The sequence below is a fragment of the Euprymna scolopes genome, chromosome 13, assembly GCF_053919585.1.
Source record: "Euprymna scolopes isolate OS-2025 chromosome 13, ASM5391958v1, whole genome shotgun sequence".
Taxonomy (NCBI): Eukaryota; Metazoa; Mollusca; class Cephalopoda; order Sepiida; family Sepiolidae; genus Euprymna; species Euprymna scolopes.
Genome location: NC_136494.1, coordinates 136,738,467 through 136,765,291, shown reverse-complemented (window position 1 = coordinate 136,765,291; position 26,825 = coordinate 136,738,467). Strand labels below are relative to the sequence as shown.

Here is a 26,825-nt window from a genome sequence, read left to right as displayed (position 1 = left end):
GACAAAACAAACCCAACCTTTCACTGTTGAGGTCCCTAAATTCCAGAAAGCTTTCTACTCTAATAGTTTCTTCCCTCAAATAGTTAGACTTTGGAATTCCCTCCCTGCTACCTGATTCCTTTACTTTATTGACATGCAGAGGTTTAAATGTAACATAAGCCAACGTCTTGTTACTCTTTCCTAAGATTGGTCCCAAATGGTAGCCCCTTACGTCCAAGTGGCGATATGTTTTGTTTGGAGTGACCGTGAGTAAAAAAATAGAACGAATACAATATAATCTTATTAGAAAACAGTTTACTTAAAATAACCCAATAAGATCGATGCCTTGGTTGTGAAAGTCCGGGGTGCATTTCGTCACTCACAAGCACGGGTGAATGCTCATCGGTTTAATTTTTTTCTGCATGGAGGAATTCACTAGCACATATCTGATTTTGACGTACATCCTTGACAGAGGTTATTTTTCTAGAGTCTCCGGCCGTAAATATCTGCAACAGAAGAATGAAATTTTCAGATCATTAATGCATAAGTTCGCTTATCATATCAATGCACTTTGCAATCCTATCTGATCGATTCGGCATTATAAAAATAGAAAGCATCATGTTGGAACATCCCTCGTGTTATGAAAGTGTACAGTAGTTTGCTTAAAGCATTGCTGGTAAACAAGCATATAGTATTTATAAGGTTGTTTGCAATGCGGAAAATGCAACAGTAAAAGAGGAGATGAACAAAAAATAATAGTTTAAGATAATGCCTGCAATAATTTTCAAAAACGTATCCACTTTTTTTAATCTTTCATATTTTTTTCAGTTGCTGCTGTTAGAATTAGGAATGGTGGATAATATTTTGATATTTCGGAAGAAAAAGTCTCCTTTTCAAAAACTAGGGGTTTTTTTTCATATATAAAAGAAACGTATCAGGCCGGCTGTTATATGATAGGTGCATTCTTTATATAACTGTCATCTTGAAGCGTTTAATAAAAAGTAAACCAATAAGTTTTTAAGGAAAAATATCGAATATATTTTCTTCAACTATTTGTTTTTGTTTGTCGCTTCTCTGGCTGTTCCAGTTTGCCTTCCGCATTGCACATATCCTTATTTAATATCTACGTGTATATAATCTATTATACAAAGGAAAGTCGTAATTCTGTCTGTGTGTCCGGCTAAAAGTGGGAGAGCATAATATACACTTTAATAATTATGGATGACCTTGACCGTATTCTAAAAGCAAAGAAAACCTTGGGTTCATCTAGGTCAAATTAATTATGTGGGATTACAAAATTTACTTTCTGCCATTCTTGTTAGTAGTTGTTTAAAATACATCACTGGAATTAGATCAAATAGTCAGTCGCTTTTTTATATATAAGAACTAAATAGACTTTACAATGGAGTACTATTGCCATGTCCGGAAGGTACTTATCCTGCCTTGACAGAGTTCAAAACCGATTTGGAAACCTAGTAGGCGATACCCTTTCCTCCTCCCTGTAACCTTTTTCCCACAGAAGAGACGTCTTTCTCTGCTCCACCATTATTTTAACAATAAGTGTTCGTCTGGATTTCATTCAATGCCCCCCTCGCAAAACTTTCACAAAAAGCACTCGTCAGGCTACGTCTGCTGCCAACAAGTTCCCCGACTCTCTACCAGTGCCTAAATGAAAAACTATTAACAACGCTTCTTTTCTAGAAATGCTCGCCCGTGGAGCTCTGTTCCACTGACCTGCTTCCCTTTGAGCTGGCTACAACTTAGTCGTCTTCAGTACAATGTGAATAGGTTCTTGCTATCCCGTCCCCTTAAATAGTCATTTTCTACCCAATTCCCACCAAAAACGATGTTGTCTCACTAAACACCTAACACTCATTAACCTTTACCAACAAGTAGCCCGGAGCCTTGAGAAGTGGTGACTACCCTGTAAAACATGCTATGAGAAAGATAGAGAGGAAAATGTTTAATTGGATATAGTAAACAATGACGTGGTCGGAAGGAAGGGTAGGAATAAAGGGAGATTAGTTTTAAAAGTAAGACGTTACACTTTATAAACAGAACAAAATAAGTGTTTATTAAAAAGGTGTGTTTGAAGGCTTATCAATGCAGGTATTATTTAGTCGTTGGAAACAGAAAAATAAATAAATTATGATGCAGAATTCATTAATTCTATAATCTTTATTTACTTTGACTGTAGATGATATATTCCTCAACTATTTTCGGGGGCATTCCCTATTATCAACTCTCTATCTATGTTTTTTATTTAAATTGGCCGTTATATTATTATTATTATTATTATTATTATTATTATTATTATTATTATTAAAGAATAATTACCGAAGCAATGGATATAGAATAAACGAACAGGACAGAATAAGGAAAGATGAGGAATAAGACGAGAAAAGCAAAAGGAAGAAAAGAAACAGCTACACGGACGATTTATAAGAATTGCAAAAGATGAGACGAACGAAAACACTTGAAAATGGTTGCAAAAAGGAAAAACTAAACGGAGAAACTGATTCCCTAATATCAATTGCACAAAATAGCGCAATTGGAACCAAGCACACTAAATCAAGGGTCGCCAAAACACACAAAAACAGAAAATGCAGACTGTTGACAAAGAGACGGAACAATAAACAACATAATAAGCAAATGCAGCAAATTAGCACAAAAAGAATGTGAAAATAGATACGATTATGTAGGGAAGACAGTACACTATCAATTATGCAGACAACTACATATTGAATACCAAAACAAATATATAAATATACAAATCAGCAGCAGTACTTGAAAACGAAAATCAGAAAATCCTATAGGACATGAATATACAAACTGATAAACCCATTCAATCAGAAGACGTGGAATTCATGATAGTTAACAAGAAGGAAAAGTCCTGCCAGATTGTAGATTTTGCCGTTGCACTAGTCCACAGTGAATATCGAGGAGACAGAGAAGCGGAGCAAATACACGGAACTGGCTAGTGAGCTCAATGGGATTTGACAGATAAAGAAAGTCAAGATAAGACCATTAATACTATGAACGCAAGGAATAATACCGAAAAACTTTGAAAAAGGAATGGGAGAGATTGGAATCAAAGAGAAGTTTGAGAAGATACAACGGATAACAGTAATGAAGACGGCTTAAATATTAAGGAAAACCCTTGAGTGCGGAGACGAAGATGCAAGATTCACAGGCGTAGTTGGTCATGTAGAAAAAACATAATGAAACACCACATGGAATTATGAAAACTGAAACTGCAGAAATGTAATCTAGCCCTCCTTTTATTTTCGCGTCACTATAAACTAGTGCCACACTAAATAAGTGAGGGTCAAGAAGGATGGAAAGACCGAGAAGAGTCAGACCTCCACTGGATGGGCAAAAGGGACTGGGACCTAATTGCACTCCAAATTCCAGTGAAGGCCAATGATTGCTGCTAATGAGAAATCAATGATAAACGGCTGTTACGATAATTCAAATTCTATCTGCAAGGGTTACCGAGGGAGGTTGAGAGTACTGAAAGTTTGAAGAAGACTTGCTGTCACTCAGACTTCAGGGAACACCACACGCTGTTCTCAAAGAGAAAACTTTGATGATAGCCTGTGTAACTACTCATAGTAAATAATAATAATAATAATAATAATAATAATAATAATAATAATAATAATAATAATAATAATAATAATTATAATAATAATGGAGGGCTACGGCTACACAACATATGGTAATGCTGAAAACAGTTGAAATCTTGTAGAAAACCCACGTAAACTACAAACATAAACCGACCATATGGAAACTGCAATAGAAGCAAAACAAAAATATAGCAGAATCCCACATAGAACCAAGAAACCTAAAACCAAAAAATTGTAATTTGACTAAATCATAAAAAAATTGTAGTGTCAGAGTGGGCGTGATGAGTTGGGAAGGACAGAGGGACCAAGGGAAGAAATCACTAACCAGACGTTCGTTGAGTGAGTGCGAATGAAGCTGAGACCTTGGAGAGTCTTGTTACGACTAAAATTCTAGCGAAAATTCAATGATAAACGGCTATTGCGATAGGGCAAATTAAATTAATTAAAGAGTACTGGAAATCTGAGGAGAGTTGTCAGCTAGACTCCAGGGAACACCACAGTTTATTGACAGAGAGAAATCTTTGATGATAGCCTGTCTGAAAACTCCTAGTAAGTACAAATAATAATAAATAGAAAATTAATGAGTTAAAAATACACATTTTATAGTAAATGAGGAATATAGTGCAAAATACAATAAAATAATAATATTAATAATAATAATAATAACAATAATAATAATAACAATAATAATAATAACAATAATAATAATAACAATAATAATAATAATGATAAAATAATAACACTAATAATGATAACTATAATAATAATAATAATAATAACAATAATAATAACAATAATAACCATAATAATAACAATAACAATAATAATAACTATAATAATAATAACAATAATAATAATAACAATAACAATAATAATAACTATAATAATAAAACTAATAACATTAATAATAACAATAATAATAATAATAATAATAATAATAATAATAATAATAATAATAATAATAATAACAACAACAACATACTGTTCATCATAGCCATGATGCCGTTGAACAGTATTCTGAGAAAGTGCCAAGCTGGATACAAGTTCTCCAATACAGAGGAAAAAATGAACCACCTGATGTACATGGACGATCTGAAACTTTTTGCAAGGACCGAAAAGGAGCTAGAAACACTAATCAACACTACCAGAATCTTCAGCCAAGATATCCAATTGGAATTTGGAATGGAAAATGCGCACAACTAGTTATAAGAAAGGGAAAACTGGAAACGCAGAAGCAATGGAACTACCCAACCAAACAGAAATGAGGGCACTAGGGGAACAAGACGACTATAAATACTTGGGAATTCTGGAAGCGGACACCATCAGAGCAACAAAAATGAAAGAGTAAATTGGAAAGGAATACCTCAGGAGAACAAGAAAATTCCTGGAAACCAAATTATATAATAGAAACCTAATAAAATGTATAAATATATGGCCAGTATCACTAGTAAGATACTCTGGACCGTTTATAGGGTGGACAAAAGAAGACTTGAGACAACTCGACCAGAAAACCAGGAAACTCATGACCATGCATAATGCACTACACCCAAAGGACGATACTGGCAGACTCTATGTGAAAAGGAAAGACGGCGGGAGAGGACTGATCTGTATAGAAGATTGTGTGAAGGATACGAAAAAAGAACTAGAAAAATGCATAATGCAAAACACTGAAAGGATAATTATGGCAGCGAGAGACACGGAAAAAACAACAAAACAGAAAACAGAGAGACAAACGACAAAACGAGAAAAGAGAAATGGGGAGAGAAACAACTCAACGGAAGATTCATAAGAATGACAAAAGATGAGATTAACGAAAACACCTGAACATAGATGCGAAAAGGATATATAAACCGAGAAACTGAATCTCTAATATGTGCAGCACAAGATAACTCGATAAGAACCAACCATATCAAAGCAAGGATCGATAAAACACAAGAAAACAGCAAATGCAGACTATGTGGACCGAGAAACGAAACGATAAACCATATATTAAGTGAATGCAGCAAATTGGCCCAAAAGGAATACAAAAACAGGCATGACCAAGTGGGGAGGGCGGTGCACTGGTAATTATGCAAACGACTGCATTTTGAGCGTACAGAAAAATGGTACAAGCATAAACCCGCAACAGCACTCGAAAACGAGAACCACAAAATCCTATGGGGCATGGAAATACAGACGGACAAACCCATTCAAGCAAGAAGACCAGATGTCGTAATAATTAACAAGAAAGAAAAATCCTGTCAAATCGTAGACTTTGCTGTCCCAGCTGACCACAGGGTGAGTATGAAAGAAAAGGAGAAACGAAGCAAATACACAGAGCTAGCCAGAGAGTTAAAAGAGATTTGGATGATGAAGAAAATCAAAATAGTACCGATAATAGTAGGAGAACTAGAAGCAATTCCGAAAAACTTCGAAAAAAGAATGACAGAGATTGGAATCAGAGGAATAACTGCAAAAATACCACGCCTAACGATAAAGAAAACGGCTGAAATATTAAGGAAAACCCTAGAATGTGGGGAATAACACAAGACAATATAACAAAGAAGCGTTACAGGGAATGAAGAACACCGAAGCTGCATAGCAATAAGTTCTACACCATCATAATGCATCCCCCCATTATCTCATCACCGCCCCCCAATAGAAAAGTGATACCAAAGATCCGAGAAGGGTCAAGGAGGATGGAAAGACCGAGGAGAGAGCGCTGGCCAGACCTCCGCTGGACAAGCGCGAAGAGAACTGGAACCGTGGGTAAGCTTAGTGCCACTCAAATTCCAGTATAAACCAATGGCTACTACCAGCGAGAAATCAATAGTATGAGGCTGTTGCGATGACGCAGATTTATTTGCAAATGCTATCGAAGGAGTTGGAGAGAGCTGGACTCTGGGGAGACTTGTGGTCACTCAGCTTCCAGAGAACACCATAGGTCTCCGAACCGATCGTTTGTTGACTTGTGTGAAAGCTCCATGTGAGCCAATAATAATAATAATCTCAAACCGCATTGATATTCACTGAAATCAAATATGATGCACCACGATCACAACAGAAAATGAGCAAAGTATGGTAACTCTGAAGAAGCATAAGAGGGAGTCTAACAGGTACTACACCTTGGCCAAAGGTGACCCGTAACTATGCATGGCAGAAACGTTCATCTCTCTGAGGTATAACGTATACTCCCATATGTATGTATATGTATATACACTTATATATATATATAAAACTAAGGGACAAAATTTTAAAACCTAGTATTTGTTAGAAACAAAACTGTGAAAAGCTGAAATTCTAACAACTGGTCGTTATCGTCCATAAAAACATACTAAAATTTGAATCATTTGCAAAGGATAGAAAAAGGATTATAACAATTATTTATTTATTTTCAAATAGGAACGTCCAAAAATAAGGGACAAATTGAGAAAAACAATGTAAACAGTATGCTATATTCAATTTGTTTATTTCCTCTAAAGAATAAGTCTTACTCATTTGTAAACGTTTAGTTACACACACACACACACACATATATATATATATATATATATATATATATATATATATATATATACTAGCAAAAGTACCCGTCGTTGACTGGGTTCAAAAACAGCCTACAGAAAAGGGACTCTGATTTATGAAAGTACGATAGGTTATGAAAAGGAAGGGTTGTAAATTTGGGTTTAATTTGGAGGTATCAAAGCAAAATATGATGAAAGTAAAAATAAAATAGATAAACCCCATAATTTATTATATCATATTTGTTCACACTGAAACACTTATCACAATATTCTGTGGATCTATATTAAAAAACATTGTTAAACTTTGTGACATATTTCCATTCTATGGAGGTACGGTGCGAACGCACGCCCCATAATTTTATTATACCATATTTCTTCGAACTGAAACATAATTATCAAAGTATACTTACGCAGATAGATATGAAAAATCTTTATTAAAGTTTGTGCCTATTTCCATTCTATACAGGCCAGGCGCGAACGCAGACCCCAGAATTTTATTATACCACCCCTATTTAAGTTAAAACATACTTATCAAAGTATTCTAATTTACATCTATATCAAAAACCCTTGTAAACGTTATTTTTTTATTTTTTATTTCCATACTTTGTGGACCAGGCGCGTAAGCGTACCCCACAATTTTAATGAATCACCGTTCTGAAGGATTAAACACCCATTCCTCTGTCTCAATACATCTTCTATCACTAAATGTAATCAGTTTTTTTAAATAATTAACCATATAGGAGCCTATTCGTGACCAGACACACACACACACATTCAGCTTTATATATATATATATATATATATATATATATATATATATATATTAACTGTACCCTGCCATGCGTTGCTGTGGCTCAAATTGGCGTGTGTTTGTTAATTTGTTTTACTGCAAGCCATGTGCCATTGCAAAGCTTGGATTGGTTTATATTTCACAACATGATAATTAGTACGCCAAATTTCAGTTGCAATACATGCGGTGGCATCCCTGGCAAATATAGCTGTTGGATAATTGACCACTTTATCTGCTTTCACAACAGTGTCGATGGATTTGTATTTGACTACCTCACTTGGAATTTTACAATAGCGTTAAGTTCATGGACGTCTTTGTATTGACCTGCAATAATAGCTCGTTCATTCAGTCAAGTGGAATTCTTATAATTTGAATATCTGCAAAAACCTTTTAAACTAACTCCTCTTTTGTTGTAATAAAATTACAGAAGTTAAAAGTCAAAGAATTTTGCCCGTAACTCTGATCAGCTGGCACTTTTCCGTACCCAATTTCCCACAAGTGATACAAAAAATTTTGTGCGGATCGAACAGTCTGCAACTGTACATGTATATTTTGAGTTAAGTTTAATGTTTTCACATGGAATAAAAAAAAAAGTAGAGTATTTGAGGCAAGCATTTATTTCATCTGCTGGTGTTGATTGAAAAATAACAGGTAACATTTGTCTGAAATCTCTTGCAAGCAATATTACTGCATTCCCAAATGGTCTGACATTGCCACGCAAATTGATCAAGAGCCTCAAGTGATTTTTTGCGTACCATTGGGCATTCATCCTAAACAATAAGTTTGCATTTCTACAATATTTTTTCCCCATATTGGATGTTTTGGAGATGGCAAACATGAGATTTTTTAAAAATTGAATGTTTCAAAGTAGACTATATAATTCTTCTACTTGGCAGCAAGGTCGCAGGTATTCCTCATGCAGCAAGGCTATGTCATTTTGTTACCGAATGGCTGCCAAAATCAATTTTATTAGAAAGGTTTTACCAGTTACTTCTGGTGCTGTTCAAGGTAGCAGTAATTTCCAAATAACTTCTATTCTCACAGTCAGTCAATTAGGTGACTTAAATAGGATTTATCCATGTTTTGACAATGCCTTATTCACTGTAATTAATTAAGGAGACTAAAACAGGATGAGGGATTAGAGATGGGCAGATAGAGAGGAAGATATATAGATAGAAAAAAGAAAGTGAGAAGAAAATAGAGGAAGAGAAGGAGATAGAGAGAGATAAAGGGAGTGATAGATAGACAGAGAGAGGGGGAGAGTTAGAAACAGAGAGGGATGAGACAGAGGAAAGGAGAGGGAGAGGGGGAAGTTAGAGAGAGAAAGGGGCTCAAAGAGAGATGGAGAGGGTGATATAGAGAGATAGATTGAGAGAGGGAAAGGGAGAGATGAATAGAGAGAGATATTAAGAGAGGAAGAGAGAGGGGAGAGAGAAACAGAAGGTGAACTACACTTCACCGTTTTTTCCTCGTTCAGTAGAGAATAAATCTTTCGAGACTGAGGCAATTTTAATTTTTTGTTACTATCCAGTGTAACCCCTTTTTTTCGGGAGCTAGATTTTCCACACATTAGAAACCGACCTGGTTATCTGTACTTTCACCTAAGAAATTAATAAAAGAAAAAGATATTGTAATATTTGAATTTAACGTGAAAATACTATTTTTTAAAAAATAGCACGATAACATAAGTGCATAAGTGCCACTTTAGGTACTCCTTGGGCGTTGAGTTCCATGGCGACCAGCATAATTATTTAATAGTCGCTCCCATAGCCCCCCTAGTCAAGACTAATATGCATGCGCACGTAACATTTTTTTAGTAACTAAACGATTTATTGATAATTTTGTAACCCTTAAATGTATGCCGGAAGATTTAAATTGGTTCATTATTGTTGTAATGAAAAAAAAAGTTTTATTCAACACAAAACCAAAAACACATATTAATGATAAATGATTTATTATTCTATTCATTGAAATTTTCTAATTTTTAAATAAAAAAGTTAATAAAAAAATAGTTGCTTATGTGCGCATGTAAAAATGTTTTTAAAAGTGAGAAATTATTTTAATCATTAAAAAACTTTGTATTTTTTTTTTTAGATTAGGTCCACCTTATAATCACCCCCAACCTCCTCAACTTAAGAACAGCTTCCAGAATATACACCATTTTTGGAGAGGGAGGTGAAAAACTATTTGCAAAATTTAACTGATATTTATTGTCAGCATACCCACCCGAAAATACTATTTAAAAAAGGAGGTGTTCAGTGCCCGTTGCAGAGAAGTAAATTTATTTATCAATAAAAGTTGCGGAGAAGTAAATTTATTTATCAATAAAAGTCGTCATTTAAAAAAAGAAAATTGTGGAGGTGGACCTAAATGTAAATATTTACCCAAAAAATTATCCACTCATGTAAATTAAAAATGTCTGTAAAAGTGAGAAATTATCAATACATGATTCATTTTTTTTTTAATATTCATGAAAAGAGTTAAGCCAACGTAAGTAAATACATGAATTACAAATGTTTGTAAAAGTGAGAAATTATTAATAAATGCTTAGTAACTTTTTTATTTTAATATTCATAAAGAGTAAAACTTTTGGTACTCCTTGGGCGTTAAGTTCCATGGCGACCAGCAGAATTATTCAATGGTCGCTCCCTTAGCCCCCCTTAGTCAAGGCTAACGCATGCGCACGTAATATTTATCATTTATTTACTTACGTTGCGTTTTGCACTTTTACAAACATTATTTATTTACGTTGGCTTAACTCTTTTCATGAATAAAAAAGTAACTTAACCTGAATTTGTCACTTTTACAAACATTTATTTAATTACGTTGGCTTAACTCTTTTCATGAATACAGGAAAAAAGTTTGGGACTCATTGGGCATTGAGTTCCATGGCGGCCAGCAGAAAAAATAATAGTCGCTCCCTTAGTCCCCCCCTCTTAATCAAGCCTGGCGCATGCGCACGTAACATTTTTTATTTACTGATGTTGCCGTTGTAACTAAACGATTATTTTTCACTTTTACAAACATTTATTTATTTATTTTGAAAAACGTTTTACTCTTTATGAATATTAAAAGAAAAAAGGTTACTAAACATTTATTAATAATTTCTCATTTTTACAAACATTTGTTTTTAAGTTTCTTTTTAAATGGCGACTTTTATCGACTTTTTTTAATAGTAATTGCGGATGGGTATGCTGACAACAAATATCAGTCAAATTTTGTAAACCCGAAGTTTATTACAAAAACGTTTTGTTTTCGCACTATTCAACAATTTGTTCATACGCGCATGTAAATTAAAAATATTTGTTAAAGTGAGAAATTATCAGTAATTATTTACTTATTTATTTATTTATTTATTTATTTACTTTTTACATTAGGTCTACCTCCACAAATGTTAAGAACGGCTTTCAGAATAAACACTCTCAACCTCTCCATGTTAACAACGGATTTCGGAGTAAGCACCATTGGGGGGGGGGAATATTTACACAATTTAACTGATATTTGTTGTCAACATACCCATCCGCAAATACCATTAAAAAAGTCGATAAAAGTCATCATTTAAAAAGAAATTTAAAATCAAATGTTTGTAAAAGTGAAAAATTATTAATAAATGTTTAGTAACATTTTTCTTTTAATATTCATAAAGAGTAACACTTTTTTTCAAAATAAATAAATGTTTGTAAATGTGACAAATAATCGTCAGTAAATAAAATATGTTACGTGCGGGGTGGGATGAGGGACTAAGGGAGCGACTATTATCTTTTTTTGCTGGTCGTCCTGGAACTCAATGTCCAAGGAGTACCAAAATGTAATATTTTTTCGTCAAATAAATAAATTTCAAGCAATTTTTGTAATAAATAATAAATAGCAACTTCGTTAATTTTACGACTCGCCACAGCATATTATAAACACCCTAACCTCCCCATGTTAAAACGGCTTTCGGAATAAACACCCCCAACCTCAATGTTAAGAACGGCTTTCAAGGTTTGTGGAAGGGCGTGTTTAATTTTAAAGCCGTTTTTTTACATAGGGAGGTTAGGGTGTTTATAATATGCTGGGGCATGTCGTAAAAATGAAACAGTTTAGAAAAAGTTAAACTTTTTTATGTAAAAATTGCCGTGAAAAAAACTAAACAATTAAAACGTAATGTTTCATGAGTGAAAAGCCTTAAAATAAATAAAGGAATTTAAAATTAAAAAATTGATAAGAATGAATTTAAATTTAAAAATATGGTAAGAATGAATTTAAAATTGGTAAGAATTAATTTAAATTTTAAAAATATGGGATTTTTTGTGCTAATGCAGAGAGTGATCCGCGCTATTTTTTAAATCGTATTTTCACGTTTAGTTAAAGTTTTATGATATGTTTTTTATTCAATTGTAATGTTAAAGTACAGAATAGGTACAAAACACCCTCCCTTCCGCATGTTAAGAATGGCTTTTTAAATAATAACGTTATTATTTCAGCACGGATCACTCTCTGCATGGGTACCTTTTTTTTTTTACTTTTCTTGTAATTCGAGAGTAGTTGAAACGGAAGTTACCGGAAATAAAACCGGGCAATCTCGCAGAAACGACTTACGAAAACTATTTTTATTTTAATTAATATTTTTATAATTCGCAATGTTAAATTATTTTAATAACATGCAAACATTCATTGATTTTACATATAGATTTTCTAAAAATTTCAATTAAATTGGTAATGTAGAAATATGGTTTTATCGATGTTGAATGAACCAAGAATTACATATATATATATATATATATATATATATATATATATATATATATATATATATATATATATATATATATATATATATATATACATATTTTTTAAATATTAGTTTTATTACAAGATAATCGTGTTAATTTTAGTTACTAGAGTTCAATTTAGTGCATATAGGGGTCAAAAATATTTAGTTCCTTTCATTCTTTAATATCTTCCTTTTAGCCTCTCTCTCCCTCTCTTTCTCTCTCTCTCTCTCTCTTTCTCTCTCTCTCTTTCTTTCTCTGTTATGTTACTTTTTAAATACACCTTTCCATTCAACTACTTCTCTTTTTAATTCAGTGTGTAAACGTTTGCAATTACATAAATTTAAAAGAAAATATAACTAACAGCTGATTGTCAAATTTAGTTTCAGAACTGTTTTTTTAACATTTATTAATAAGAATGCAAATATATAATAAAAAAAAGTATGAAATTACAATTTCAAAATGTTGGAATTTTTATACCTCACCCTTTATAAAATTGCTTTCACGAACGAACGTCGCAGAATTTCATAAGATAGCATTATTTTTTAATAGTAATTAAACGTTAAAACATTTACAAATTCATTAACAATTATGTTTGATTTAGTTACTTTTAATGTAATAATCGTTCTTATTTTTTTACTATAATGAAATGATCTCGTTAAACATAGCTTTATTTTGCAATGTATTCGTGATTTTGTAATTAAGATTGTTAGTCTTTAACCCTTTCACCAACAGATCGAGAAGGTGTTACATGGGTCGAGAACAGAGCATTGAAAAGCTAGCTTAGAAAAGCCTGTGTATAATTGACCGGTTGGCATTGCCCAATATGTGCTTCTTCTCTGTTGGTTTTAGTGCCGTAAATTATATGGAAACAGAAATGATTCTCTTAAATGATTCGCTTAAGGACTACATTTTGTATTATTAATGTGATCAACTTTGTTACGTTAAACAATTCGTCGCAGCTTTCTCTTTTTTTTTGGTGTTTCGATTGATTAAAAAATATCGTTATTTTGAGCGTCCTAAATTATGAGATGAAAAACTGAACGAATCTCTTAGTAAAAGAGAGTTGTCTCTCTCAGAACAATGACAAATTGTAAAACAGCGCCGAACAGAGACAGGCTCGCAACGCCTCTTCCGTGGGAAAGAGGTTGCAGAGAAAATAAAAGGGCATCATTTATCTAACATCGGTCGATTAACAGTAAAACTAATCAAGTTAGGAAGTAAAGTCATGAAGTTTGGACCACCCCAAAACTGCATAGAATCATACCTCAGCCCAACAGAGCATGGCATTAACTATAAAATGGTCTAGACTCTGTGCGACTGATTATAGAGGAGTATCTTCGACTGATTAGATCCCCTTTGTTTTATTTAAAAACATAATGGTTTTCCAGCTAGAAGTCATAATCGTTAATTCGCGGAACATTGCGTTAGACGAATATGATAACTTTAAAACACTCTAATCTTCAGATTAACTTGTTTAATATGTTTTTCTACGATGTGGAATGATAAAATTGTCGCTCGAGAAAAGATAGCGTGATTTCCGTTTGATGAAAACCAGTTTCATATTTTTTTTCAGACCATCAATTAGTTGGACAGTTGTGTACAATTCCGAAGAGCGATAGATGCCTTCTATCATCTCTTAAAGTGACACATTGTTCGACGAGGGAGATCGGAAATGCGCTGCTGTACAACTCATTCTCTCTACTAATTCAAGTTATAAAAACAGGACTATTGTCAGTACCCTTAAAATACATCGCTAAATTGCCACGAATAACAGAGACGTACCCAGGATGATGAAAAATGTTTTTGGCCACGGTTATGGTCTTTGGTGTGCTTTCAAGTGAGGGCCACATCATGCCACCTTACATCTTCGAAGTCGGCTTGAAAGTCAACACTAAAGTATACCTGGATGTGCTGAACAGTGTGGTGGTTCTCTGGTGCAATCACGTGATCGCTGGCAGACCTTAGCGCAGGCCTACAAGTCAAAAGAGACCCAGGCTTTGCTTTAGGAGTGGGACGAGTATGTATCCTTCTCTCACTGGCCTCCTTCCCCCCCCCCCGACCAGAACCTGCTGGACTACTTTGTGCATTCATACGTCGAGAACATCACCAACATAACCTCGTACAGCACCAAATCCAGCCTGATCACCGCTATCCGTCGCGTATTCGCTGAGCTCCTGCTGGCGCTTGTGGAAAATGCATGCTCCCAGTTCCGAACCCGTATCGAGACGGTGATTGAGGGTGAAGGGAGCTACATTGAATAGATGTCAGCTCTACTACATAATAAAATAAATTGCTTTTTTCAATAAAAGTTTTAAAATAAAGCTGTTGTGTTGTTTTCTTTAGGGTGACAACTTTATCGTCCCACCCTATATGTAATTATTACTATGATAGTTAAACATAAAAAGGTTCTTATGAATTATAAACAAGACACCTTTCTTTTCTTGGTTGTTTTTGCTTTTTACTGTTAAGCATAATATATCCCCCACATAAATGAATAAACTTATTCAGCAAAGTGTACAATTTAAGAACGTTTTTGCTATTCAAGACAATATGTCTTAACCGACACGCTTCAATCCAAAATAGCGAATAAAACGATCGATACTGTTAAGTCTCGACATTATCGTTTGGGCATGCGCATAGTCTGCTTTTTAGTGTCTGAAAAATAAGTTATTAGATACAGTAAATCTCAAAGTAACATTTAACTACTGCGAAACAATGCAACATCTTGAGGCGAAGAAGCGACGTTATCGTAATTTAATTGCTTATAAATAATTGTAAATTGGCGTTGTAAAACAATAAAATATTCAATAATTATTTATTTCCTGGGTTAACTTTCAACGACTTCGACTCTAAAACGTTAGTTTTCTTTTATGTAACACATACTTTATGTCTAAATGCGTCATGTTTTGAGCCAGTAAGTCACTAGCGAATAAATTGTTAAATAATTACTTTGTAAAAGGATTGTTTTTAAAAATCTTACAAACATAGAGTGAGATTAAATATTTGTGGGCGGGATAAGGTCTTAAAATTAAATTCGAATAACTCGAGAAAAACCTATATGTAATTATTACTATGATAGTTAAACATAAAAAGGTTCTTATGAATTATAAACAAGACACCTTTCTTTTCTTGGTTGTTTTTGCTTTTTACTGTTAAGCATAATATATCATCATAACGTCATGTCTTATTCATTCTGATTTTTTTATCCCTTTATAAGAGTCCAGACCTTTCTCCCATGTGACTATTGGTTATTCCCTAAGCTCAAGGAAACCTTAGAGACTGTCGTTTTGAGACAATTGATGAGATGTGATGAGGTTCATTTATATGCTTACGCAAGAGGACTTCATGAGGCCTTCGAGAAATTGAGTACAACAAATGCATTGCAACCGGAGGAGATTACTTCAAAGGGAATGAGAGTACTATCAATAAAAGTGTCTATACGAAAAATATCTGGAAACTTATTGAAGGCACCTCATGTGTATGAGGGGGTGTAAATTAGATGTTGAAAAGTTATTTTAGTTCTAAATGCTCACAAACACATAAAAATCTATTATAGGTGTTTTTATTTAACATAGTAAGTGAGGACAAGATAAATGTATATAAAGCTAAGAAATATATGATTTGTTCCGTTAATTATGAATTACAACAAATCGTACAATGTTTTTTTTTTTCAAATATTACTCAATCTCAGAACTAACATATTTTTATCACGTACTTTTATCTTATCAAATTATATGAAAAATCTTTGAAGAAACACGCATTGATAAATTGAAATTTCGAATAACTTATCACTCTATAAAAGTGAGAATATGTGTGGGGACAATTCTCAACCTATATAATCAACGTATTTTTGATTTGCAGACTTTAATTTTGGTATATAGTGTATTCAGACATGTGGAAAAATTTTAATCGGTATTCACCCGTAATCAAAAGGCTGCTAAGAGGGAAAAATTGGTATGTGAGGTGATCGGATTTTTATCTGTTTCTCAACAGTTTCACAAATGCGCATACGTGAATCGTTCACATAACAATTACTTATGTTAAGAATAAGCAGGCTTGAAAACATCTTTTAAAGAACGTGTCAGCTGATTTAATGGTTACTTGACTTACTGATTTTAGGTTTTGGTTCCGATCTCAGCTCGAGTATTTTTGTTTTACTTGTGAACTATTTAAAAAAAAGCATAATGCTCAGTGTCTTTCCGTTTTTAAGGGATCTTACGCTACGTTTAATACTTACGGTATTTATGCTATAATAAATAAGAAGTCTGCATTAATTAAAATATAATATTTATGTGTATTTTACAATTAGGCAACGCCGGGCGGCCAGATAGTATATCTATAAAGATAGAAAGTGTATGCGTGTATGTGTGTGTATGTGTGTATGTGTGTGCGTATGTGTGTGTGAGGACACTTCTCAGCGTATATACTCAACGAATTTTGGACCTTCAGACTTGAAACTTGGTATATAGGGTATTCAAACATGGAAAATTTTAATCGGTTTTCATCCGGAAAAGGGGGTCTAAGGGGTCAAAAGTGAAAATTTGGTACGTGGGATCATTGGATTTTTATCTGTTTGTCAACTGTTTCGCAAATGCGCATTTGTGTATCGTTCATATGACAGATTACTAATGTAAAGAATAAGTAGGTTCGAAAACACTTTTTAAAGGTCGTCCTAATGGTTGTTGTACTTGATCTACTGTCTTTAGGTTTTGGTTTTGGTTTTGATTTCAGCTCGAAAATTTTTTTACTTACAAGAAGTGAACCGTTTAGAAACACCATAATACTCGCATACCCATGTCTCAGGTTCTTCCCGTTTTCTTTTTTTTTTTACTTAATTTTTTAAAGGAATTTAACGTTACGTTTAATACATACAGTATTTCTGTTTATAAAATATAAGAAATCTGCATTAAGTAAAACATAATATCTATGCGTATTTTACGATTGCTGTTAGTAATAGATAAATACATTGATAATTTTTCTAAGAAAAAACGTCAACGACATAAATATAGTTATGCTCGAGAGTAAATGAAAATCCTAAACTGAAGTCTAATGTCAATGTCTCTCCCTCCCTTACACGTCACTCAATGAGTTCCAAATTTAACTAATAAAACAACTTTCAAATAGGATTTATCTTTAGTCATCAAGATGGTCTCATTCTTTCATTTCACTTGTTCTCTAAAATTTCCATTTTTTATGGAACAATTTATCTTTGCCTCAAAAATACATCACATTTTCTGATATTACTTTTTTTATTGTTACCGAATGTTTTTCCCTTTAGCTTTCTGTTAGGCATAGAAAACAGCCGATAGTCGCTGAGGAATATTTGGAGTATTAGGTAGATGTATATAAAATTTGAAGTGGATTTGATCTAGTTTTGTCACTTAAAATTATTATGATCAGACTACTAGACACCATCTTATGTAGGTTTGACACATATTTGCAGTTGCATTGATTTTATATAATAAAATCTTAAATCAATTCCTAGGAACATCACAATTATTTTCTATTCTCACTCTTCCATTCGACGCCGAGAAGTTCTCTACATTCTCTGCAAATTTTACTACTTCACCATCCGTATTTGCGTCATCCATAGATACATTTTATATTAGCTTTTTCGTTTGTAGTTGGGGAAATAATGGATGCTCCCTTCGATAAGTCCATTTCATCGCATTGACTGTCCGCTTATGTTCCTCTGATTATTGGTTTCCGGTATTTCTCAAACGGATAAAAACAAAAACAAAATGGCGTCAATTAAACAACCATACGACATCGATTATTGTATTATTTACATCACAGAATATCTTACGGGATGCTTACCGGGTACGCTATTGGTCATCTTTTCGTCTTCTTTTACGAAAAACTTACACACAATTTCTTACGGGATTTCTAATGACGGTGAAGAAAATAGAGTACCCCTTAAGGGTACTCTATTTTCTTCACCGTCATTAGAAATTCAGATTATTCCATTGTTTTAAAACTTTGCAACGATAACTCACTGAAATTATTGTAATTTATAAACTAACAATTTAACACGTGCTATTTAAAAGGTAGTACTTTATAAAAAAATAATGTTCTTTTATTTGTGTCAGACCTGGGAGTTTTTCTGTGAGCTATTGTATATAAAATGCATAGACTGGATTCTTCTTTGTTAAATTATGAAAGCGAATGTTCCCAAGGATGTATAGTAAATGTCAGTAAATATTTACCCTAGGGAACTTAATTAGTTTGATTGTCTTACACAATCGTTAAAAGAACTGGGTACCATTAGACAGGTGTTCATTAATTTGATGTCTCAAATTTTGTAGTTGATCAACAAATTAAACTAATCTTTAAATAATCGCACGCAATCTAACAAGGAAAATGTTATTAAACGCAACACAATAAGAAACTCACTTATTAGATTTACCATTTACTTTCCAATCGACCTTTCTCGGGAGAATGCTTAACTGAATAAAAGTATGCCAAAAATGAGAGTTCGATAGAAACGTTATTTTAATTTAGTTGAACCCTCTTCCCAGCACTGGAGCAGAAATTGATAGAGATGATCAAGGAGAACTGCATTTTTGCCGGCCTTGAAGATTTCAGGTGGAATGCCATCACCATCTGGAGCTTTATCACTAGCAAGGATGTCAATGGCTTCAGTGAGTTCGTCAGAGGAAGGGAAGATTATCCAGCTCACGCATGGTTGGCAGGGGTGGGATGCCTTCAATTGCTAGTCATCAGTTAGTGATGATATTCTCATGTGAGTATAGCTGCGTATAGTATTCAGCTCATCTTTCCATTTGCTTTCCGCAGTTTGTGATGATGTTGCCTGATTCTGACTTCAGTGGTGCAGTCTTAACTATTCTTGGGTCGAAGGCCACCTTCAGTCCCGCATACATCCCACGAACGTTTCCCCAGTCAGCAGAAAGTTGGATGCTGCTACATCGGTTCAGCCAGGATTTGTTGGCGCTGCGGTTGGCAGTCTTCTGGACGTCACTTTTGCCTTCCTGAGTGCAACGAGTGTCTTCTCGGAAGGGTCTCTTTTATACTCAAGCAGCGCAACGTGTTTTGCTGAGATAGCTGGCTCTAGTTCAATGATCCGTGCTTCAAGTACGTCTGGATTCTTCTTCTCCTGTTTACCAAAGGTGTCCATAGGAAAGTTGTAGATGGCCTCACAAATGTGTCCCCATCTCTCTTCCGCTGTATTGGTTGGACAGTCTTTTAAGGCATCCTGAAGTGAGTCTGCAAAGCGCGCTTACGCGTTGGGAAAGGGCACAAAGGCTATATTTATACGGGGTCGTCCTTTTTGCTTGGCGTTGTGGATTTTCTTTAGGTTTGATACAGACTTTAGCTGCAACTAGCGTGTGGTCAGTATTGCAGTCTGCACTGTGGTAGCTGCGAGTATTCCGGACACAATTCATCGAGTTTCTTCATGAAACTGAAGTTGGGGTCTATATTCACACAAGAGGAAATGGAAGCCTTTTCAACCTGGCCCGTCTACGTGCCACACTAAATTTCCCATGGCCCTTGTCAGGGAAATGCTGTTCGCAGATGATGCAGCATTAGCGGCCCATTCTGAGAAAGCCCTCCAACAACTCATTGAGCGCCTCGCCCATGCTTGCAACGATTTTGGTCTGACAATAAGCCTCAAGAAAACAAATGTCATGGTTAAGATGTCGGCAACGTCCCCTGCATAACCATTGGCGATCACACACTGGGGGTGGTGAACGACTTCACTTATCTAGGCTCCATTATTTCCAACAACATCTCACTGGACGCTGAGCTAAACACCTGCCCGCATCGGGAAAGCAGCAACGGCTATGACACGCCCGACCAAGAGCGCGTTGAGTAACAACATGCTGACCATAAACACAAAGATGAGGATATATCAAGCCTGTGTCCTCAGCATCTTACTCTACTGCAGTGAGACATGGACCCTCTACAAGCATCAAGAGCGCTGACTAAATGCCTTCCATCTGCGCAATCTAAGAAAGATCATATGCATTATATGGCAGGACCGCGTTCCAAACAAAGACGTTCTTGTCAAAGCAAATCTTCCAAGCATGTTTTCCTTCCTCTCCCAGAGACGCTAGCTAGGACACCGTCGGTCGCATGCAGGATGGCCGAATTCCCAAAACATTCTGTATGGCGACTCTTAGCCGGCAGCAAACCAACCGGTAGATCACTCCTCAGATTTAAGGATGTGTGCAAAAGGAACTTAAAATCCAGCAACATCAACCTTGAATTGACCGTGACTCCTGGAAGATCAAAGTCAGGAAATGTGTCCGGATGGAGCGAGGAGAAAAGAGATGAACAATGGGAGAAGTGAGACAGGCGCAACAGGACAGTATCAGCAGCAGCTTCAGCAGAGCATGACAGAGGGTATCCCTGCGGGAAGTGCAACAGAGTCTGCCGCTTCTACATCGGTCTTCTCACTCGCAGCAACAACTGTCACCACTCATGACAACATTCAGGCGCGATTCTCCATCGTCTATCTAGACGGAAGGACGCAAAAAATGAGTCAATGTTGTGTGTGTCTGAGTGTTCGCTAATGTTTCTGTATGTGTGAGTGGAGAGATGTTTCAGAGATTAGCATCTAACAGAGGTATGCCCAACAACACCGATCAGTAGACTAAGGTCAACTGGATTCCACTGGTTTATCGAAGAAACATTTGTCTTTTTCAAGGATTTAGGTGGCTGATAGAAAGGCCATTTCAAATAAATTCAGAAAGTTTTCTGATTAGTTCAAAATATAATTATTTGTTTTTATTCAGGATAGTGTATGCACAGTGGTCTAGTGGTCTACAAATTTTATCTGATCAGAATCATGCATGCGTTGATGCTTTTGTGTCAACCCCTGAGAAACAGAGAAGATTAGTGGTGGAAAATAATGAAAATTGCTGTTGTCATTTATGTATGCAAACATTTATTCCAGCTTACTTCAGCCTGTTGAGTACAGCACAATTGAGCTTTTCCATGGATGAGGAATTGCCGGCCGATTACTTACCTATTTCCTGACATAACTACGTTTTGTGGGTATTTTAAATACAAGCTGCGTGTAGAAGAATTGTGTAAAGATCCAATTTAAACGCATACGGTTCGTGTGGCAATTCTTCTCCCTAGTGTGGAAGTTGATGTTGAAAAATCTGACAATATTGATGACCCTTATATTTTATATATTTTTATTGACATTAAACGAATTCATCGTCCATCGTCGCTGATTTTTCTCTTATTTAAGGATTTGATTATGTTAACTAGTGCACTAATACCATATTTTATTTTCATTAGAAGACCATCGTGCCAAACTCTTTAGATATGGCATGGACATGCCTAAATCTATACTGTCGGTCGGAAAGAAGTTTAATAACTATAAGATGGTAGTTTGATTGATTAAGGACTCAATAATTTTGGAGAAGAGAGGGAAGAGGCTAATGGAGTGATAATCGTGTAGGTAAGATCTTTCGACAAACTTCTTAAAAACTTACAACAGAATCAGGTTTCTATCCGTCAGAAAAGCAAAATTCGGTTATGCATTTGTTGTAGAGTTTGAAGAAAACCGGGTCAACCTCAGCAGAACATTTTTAAATAGTATACCAGGGATGAGATCAGGCCATACACCTTACAAATATTGGAGGAGGTGATCTTTGAGTGTGGCTTCTGTAAAGGGAATTTGGGGAGGGTTAGGGTTTGTTGGGTTTTAAATTAAGTTGAGGCAAACCATCGGATAAGCAGGTGTGCCTTTTTGGCTGCAGTTGTTGGAGAATTGTTTATTGCGAATTATTTACTACACTTTTATACATATTCCAGAAATCACGAATTCTTAATTTCAATCATTTTGATATGCTACAACTGATGATAGAGCAGCCGATCTAAGCGCTACCAAAGAGTTAGGGACTCTGTACTGTTGTCGGAATACAGCAACAAGACAAACTGTCAAACCGGTACCCTCAAACCTGTCAGAAAAGAGCAGCTCAGTCTAATCGTATGGACATATGAGGCAATCAAGCACCCTAAGGTGCTCAGTTTTAGGGGATGAGAATAAAGCGAAGGTAAGAAAGAGCGTTCGTTGCCCTAGACAGGAAACAAGGCAAAGCACAGTGTGATCGTACCTCTTCGCCTTGCTAATAGGCAAAGAAGGGCTATAAAAGCTGGGTGATAGGCATAACCCATCTATTCCTTAAGCAGCTTAGTACTGTAATTTGTTTGGGTCACCAGCTCTATGGAGATTGTCGGCCAGAATTAAGGGGGCCTCTCTCCCTCGATTGTTTGGTGCCAAGACGTATGATGTCAGTAGTACAGGTTTAACACAAGAGTTTTCCTTTTACTAGTTGAATAATCTAGGGATCTTCGGGTCCATCAGCACTGAGATTGGTAGCCCCGCGCATGGGTTATAAATATGGTATTTCTGCATCATATGGGTAGTTGGGGTTAATTGAGTAGTAGTAAGGATATAAGTATCTACATAATAGTTACACTCCTCAAATTAATTAAAGAAGGGTTTAATATGATTCTCTTCTAATTATAGTGAAAAGGAGACAAGTAAAAAGTATGGGGTGGAAACATTAAATTTTTATCTATTAGATTTAAAGGAGGAATAAGATGTGACTAAAAAAATATTAATAAAATACATTAGTAGAATACGAATGGAGCAATATGTTTAAGGTGCGATTTAAAATCATTTTGTATTACGATTTTAGGTTTAGTTTCCATGCATAGATTAACCTACAAGAGTAAGGAGTATCTACACTACATTTTAGTTTTAAGTAAAGATTATCTACTTCAAATTCTAGTTTAAAGTCTAGATTTTATAGTTTTTAGATCTATAGATGTTAAGTATTTTCCCAAAACTGCATATATTTCTTTTCATAACTTTCGACAACGTTTAATACACCTTGGCATGTTTAGTTTTATGAAAAAGCACTTTACTTAGTTATCTCCAATGAAAGTCTGTAAAATATAGAGTTCTGCTAAAGCTGTACTTACTCATATTGATGTTAGCATCCTTAAGATCAGTTTAAATTTCAGTGAGTAATGAAGGGATGATTTTGCACATTTCTGTTGATTCACCTTGAAGTACTCTCATTTATTTTTATCGGTCTTCTATTTCTTAGAAGGTTTGCTATACTGTCGACATACTTCTTACACTTTCTTCTGAGATTTCCTGCTGTACTTGGTGCTAAATTCATTTATTTGCTAATTTTTCGGTAACCTTGTCATTCTTGGCGCATCCAATGATTCTATTTCGCATCTCTCTATGCAGAATGCACATAAACCAGTCAGATGATTAGCATTATCTTGTAAATAATTATGTGCTTCTCTGATTAGTCAGAGATAATATCCCAATATTATCGAAAATTTGAATATTTAAAGTCTTCTATATAAATAGAACAGTAGACGTATGTGTGTGTAAATATCTAACAGGTAAACTCTTGCTGAAACAGTTTACGATCTCAAAATTACTTTAATTCATATACAGTTATAACAGACAGGGGGAATATGAAGTCAGTCCCAGAAATGACTGAGGCAGTTGATTATCTCAAATTTCCTTTATTTAATATCTATTTTTAAGAGAGGGGGTGATATGGAGTCAGTCCCGAAAATAGCTGAAGCAGTTTACGATCTCAACGTTTCTTCATTTTTTACATATTTTTAAGAAAGATGGGATTATATGGAATCAGTCCCGGAAATGGTTGTAGAATTTTACGTTCTCATATTTATTTTATTTCATATATATTTTTAAGACGTGGGGGGACTGACATACAGAATACGGACTATGTTGAAATAATAACAGTATTTTGAAAGCCATTCCATAATGTAGGGAGAGGATGTTATTTTTTAAATTATTCTGTACTTTCACCTAACAATTTATTAAATAAGAAACTGACATACCGAATAGGGACTGTGCTGAAATAATAACGATTCTTTAGAAAGCCATTCTTAATATGGGGAGAGGAGGGTATTTTTTAAACTATTCTGTACTTTCACCTAACAATTTATTAAATAATAAACTAACATACGGAATACGGACCGAAATAATATTTGCATATTTATTTGGAAAATCTGCTGAGTCATATTCTAGAAATTATATAATTTCGCTTAAAAGTATAGCTGCGGTGGTGTTTGTAGTGAGAAAAAGACACACAGTAACGAAGAATTTTCTGTTGAAGCAAACGTTACCTAATCACTAACTAAGACAATGTATTTATGTATTTATTTGGAAATTCTAATGATTCATCTTCTAACACTGAATTCATTTTTTTAAATTATGATGGTCTTGGGGGGAAGAGAAATTAGTTCATATATGTTATAGAATACCTATCAAGGGTACGTTCAATTGTTTCATATATATATATTTACATTACCCGTCAGAGAGTAAGAAAATTATTTAATATATGTATTAAAACCTTCCGATATTGGTTCGTCCGTGGCCTTATTTAAGTTTTTGTTGGTTATTGCTGTAATTCCTCAGAGGTTCTGAATCCTCAAGTTTTATTCATTATATTATAATTCTAAATGTTCAATTATAATTAATATTACAATCGAATAAAGACGATATTTAAAAATGTTTAAATGACACTAATGTCATTTATTCCTTTCAAGATGTTGCATTTCTTGTAGTTTCAAATTTTGCTGGAAAAACGTATTCCGTCCCATAACTTACTGATTCGTAGCAAACATACGCATGCGCAAATAATATGTTAAGACATAACGACCTTTTTATCCTTTACGTCGCCATCTTGGATTTGAACTCTTAAAAGCAAAAAGAAAAAGTGAATAAGCCAAAGTAGATAACAATGGCAAAATGTTTTAGCAAACTAGGAAAATCCTTGACTCAAAGTCCGCAGCAAATGGTGTCCACTCAGATTCAGTTCCTGATATTAAGCTCCACGCGTAATATATCTTCTGTCGAGAGTTTCAATATCCTAAATTTACTAATTTTTTATTAAATTGTTAAGTTAAAATACAGAATAGTTAACAAAGACCCTCGTTCCCTCTCTATAGAAAGAATCGCATTAACGCTATTATTTCAGTACGGTAAGAAAACTGCATGATATAATTTACATAGCTATTCTTAACATGAGGAGTGGGGGCGTCTTAATACATATATTAAATAATTGTTCGTTGTCGGAATTATAAAATTATTTATATTCGTGCTGTTAATTACATGTCCAAAGAAAGTTAAAATTATTCCATACATAATTTGTGTGATTCACGTTCTAAGTATATAATGAATGATAAGATTAAGTAAACTACACTTTTGCTCGAGATAGCAAATGATATATGGACAAAAAAATCCTCTCTCCTAAAAATAACAGATATGTTCAAACTTTATTTTTCTCGTTGTTTTATATGGTCCTGAGCAACGCCGGGTGGGCCTGCTAGTTTAAAATACAAAGTTTCGATTAGAAATTTAGAAAGTATCATGTATCTTTTGCATCGGGTAATTTTGAACTTGGTTGTAAAAATAGATTCAATCATGAATTTTTAATCTTCCTTCAACGTACAACTAAAAGAATTTTACGAGATATTGCCAAATATCAGACAAAACGTCGACATGATGTAGAATCATTACAGAACATGTATCCAATATTTATGCGCGTCACTGTATATATATATATATATATATATATATATATATATATATATATATATATGCAAAGTTAAAGGCATTCAATGGTGATAACTAATAAATTTAACGAGTTTATTAAGAGTACTCAAGAAAAGAAGAGAAAGATATGTGTTCATAAATATAAACAAATTTAGATGGTCCCGAGACTGGACATGCTAATTTTTACGAGGAAACGTCAGTTAAAATCAGAAATCCTCGTAAGGCGACTTAATAAATGGTTGATTTCCGCAGAAGAAACCAGTCCCTTATGGAAAGCAACCATTTATATTTATTAAGTCGCCTGACCATTAGTCCGAAACATTAACATGTCCAGTGTCGAGACCATTTAAATTTGTTTATATATATATATATATATATATATATATATATATATATATATATATATATATATATATATATATATATCACTATTCACTTACCTTATTTTGTTCTTAAATCCTCACATTTTATGAGTCATGCTTCTGACAAAGGGGGAGAATTGCGGTTAAATTCAGAATTTACACATCTCGCACAGTAGAATTTTAGCTTCTTACATTAATTGAGTTCATGCTTTAT

The 26,825-nt window shown here is 34.3% G+C and overlaps 1 long non-coding RNA gene across 1 annotated transcript; it reads right to left on the bottom strand.

The window, feature by feature from the left end:
• Window positions 1-274: 274 nt before the first annotated feature.
• LOC145292207 (uncharacterized) lies at window positions 275-26,825 on the bottom strand. Its single transcript, XR_013869563.1, has 2 exons — window positions 26,690-26,825; window positions 275-485 (listed from the first exon to the last, which is right to left on the bottom strand). It is a non-coding gene; the product is annotated as an uncharacterized LOC145292207 (long non-coding RNA).